Genomic DNA, 2955 nt, shown 5'->3' with positions numbered 1-2955 from the left:
GCCTGTCCTGGAACTAGCTCTGTAGACCAGGCTGGTCTCGAACTCACAGAGATCCACCTGCCTCTGCCTCCCAAGTGCTGGGATTAAAGGCGTGCGCCACCATCGCCCGGCATCAGATACTCAATTTTTAAAGTAATAGTTTAGAGGGAACTTGGCCTTACACTCTGCATAGTAAGGTTCAACTCTTGTTCCTCCCCTTCTCTGTCCCCCTTCTTGTCTTCCCCATCCCCTGAGGCCTTTGTGTGACAGGTTGTTCTGTGTGTCTGAGAGTTCTCCACATGCACAGATAGTTGAGAGCTACCCTTTCCAAGCCTGAGTGGGAACTCTGCCACACCCTTATGGTTCTGCTTGTGACCTCAAGGAAACTGGTGACAGAAAAGTTGTGAGACAACAGGTGGAGGCTGTGGAAGAACGGAAGAGATGGTTCTAGAAGCCATAGCAATGGCAATAACCACTTTCTTTTGGTTTGCTTTGTTTTATTCTTTTCGAGACAGGGTCTCTCTCTATAGCTCTAGCTGTACACCAGGCTGGCCTCAGATTCACAGATATTTGCTTACTTCCGCAATATTCTGAGTGCCGGGATTAAAGGTGTGTGCCACTACATCTGACTACAATAGCCACTTTTTAAAAATTTATCTATTTATGTATTTCATGTATATGAGTACTTTATTTGCATGTATGCCTGCATGACATAAGAGGGCATCCGACAAAAGAGGATACCAGATCTCATTAAGGATGGTTGTGAGCCACCATGTGGTTGCTGGAAATTGGACTCAGGACCTCTGAAAGAGCAGCCAGTGCTCTCAACCTCTGAGCCATCTCTCAAGCCCCTGGTGATAGCCACTTAATCACAGTAAGTATGTAGCCATGGTAGCCTAAGCCACCACGGTGATGGTAGTCACAAGGTAGTCCTCGCACAGACCAGTGAGGATGAGGCAGGCTGCTTATCACAGTGATTTATTTATCTCTGATGCTGCAGCCAGAACTTAGAGTCTTGTACGTGGTAAGCCTACGTATGTTCTACGACTGAGCAGCACCTTAGCCCTGTCAGTGTGTCTGTGCCTTTCGTTTGTCCATTTTTTTTTTTTTGAGGCAGGACTTTATTATATAGAGCTGGCTGGTCTGGAATTTGCCATGTAGACCAAACTGGCCTGGAACTCAGAATTTCTGGGATGAAAGGCTAAAGGCATATGTCCCCCCACACATCTAGCCTCTTCAGTGTTTTGAATAAAGCATGACACAGGGGGAAAAGATCAGATGCTGTCACTCACTACTGTCACCATAAACAGGTAGATGTTTCCTTACCTCAAATACCCCGTCCCTCTTGGAAGCACATGGGTGGTGCCACTTCGCCACTTCTGAATCAAGTGACCCTCTGCAGTATCCCGATAGATACCCCTCTCTACCTTATACTTACAGTCACCCAGTCAATGGGGCTGAGGAAAGGTGGCTTTCCCAGGAGTCTTAGCCAGAAGAGTAGGAGAAAAATAGAGAGAAGCAAAGAACGGGAAGAGGAAGAGGAGCAGGGAACAGAGAAGGACAAATGGGGTCAGGCATGGGAAGTAGGGAGCAAGAGGGCAAAGGGGATGAAAGAGGGGGACACAGAAGCCAAGGGGAGGAGAAAGGAACAGGGAGAGAGAGGTGGGGAGAGTAGAAGGTATAGGAAGGCAATGGAGGACGCGGAGGAAGCGGAGGACAAAGAGGGCCAAAACCTCTGGGGATCACAGTAGAGTGTGTGGAGAAGGGCTGAGAAGTGGTTCTGGCTGATGGGGCCATGACCTTGGGGGATGGGCTGCTCAGAGGGACCCTTCCTGGGGTCAAAGGAGACTCTTGCTCAATTGTTGAAGCTATTTGAAAGCAAGTGCCCCTTTTAGGGCAGGAGGTCTCGACTCATCATCTGGTTTCTCTGGACTATGGCACTGTAAAGGGGAAGTGTGGGAGACGCTGGCTCGAAATAGGACTTACTAGTGGTTGAGGTGAGGAGCTTTTGGGTAGCTGGACAGAGCTAGTGGCTGGGCTGCACCGTCTTGACCTACTCTGGAGGCAGTCATCTGTCGGAAGGTCCAGAAATGCCAACCGTCCCAGGGGCTGCACCGCCACCTGCTGTGAGGCCTGGGCCGTCCCAGGTCCTTCGCAGCTGGGCCGCCGCTCGCTGCAAGTAGGAAGGAGGGACGCGGAAGGGGGCGCGCAGGTGACTGCAGGCTGGTTGTTCTCCTGCGCTCCAGCCCTTCTCACTGGGGAGTTGAGCGCCCGGGTAAACACCAGGCGCGATGTGCGCGGTGTATCCACGGAGAGACAAAGCCAGGGCGGGGCGGGGGCGCCGCCCGTGATGCCAGGGCGGGGGGTGCAGGGCGCAGAGCAGCCTCCCCTGGCGCGGGTCGCCCACCGCCTGGGAACCCTGAGCCCAGCCCGCGGACAGGTGGAGCGGGGGGCGGGGCGGCGGCTGGGAGGGTCCCGCCCCGGGGGTGGGGCCGGGCGGGCCCGGAGGGGCGGGGCCGTGCTATGCAAATGTCGCCCACGGGCGGCCAATTGCCTGCTCTCCGCGCGCGGCTCCGAGCGTCCCGTCCCGCCAGCGGCCTCGAGACCGGAGCAGCTAAGGAACAAACCGCAGCGGTCCAGGGAGCCCCGAGCGCAGCGTAGAACCAGGCACGCCTCGAGGACTCGTGCAGCCCCGCGCGGTCTCCGGGCTTCAGTCAGGCAGCCAGACGAGCGCAGCGCCATCCGGCCGAGCCCAGCGCAGGGCTCCTTAGCCTAACGCGCGCCGCCGCCCGCGCCCCGCACCGGGGAATGCGCCCTCGGCGCGCAGGCCAGGGGGCGCCCGCAGCCCGCCCCGGGGGAGGCGGCCCCGAGCGCCCCTGAGCCTTTCCATGGCCCGGGCTGGGGCCCGGGGCCTCGGCTGTTGACGTGCACGAAGCCAGTGGAACCAGTGAAGCCGCGGTCGCGGTGTGGATCCCG

The sequence above is a fragment of the Alexandromys fortis genome, unplaced genomic scaffold, assembly GCF_014885135.2.
Source record: "Alexandromys fortis isolate MF-2015 unplaced genomic scaffold, M_Fortis_MF-2015_v1.1 scaffold_36, whole genome shotgun sequence".
NCBI classification, from domain to species: Eukaryota; Metazoa; Chordata; class Mammalia; order Rodentia; family Cricetidae; genus Alexandromys; species Alexandromys fortis.
This window is presented reverse-complemented; position numbering follows the sequence as displayed.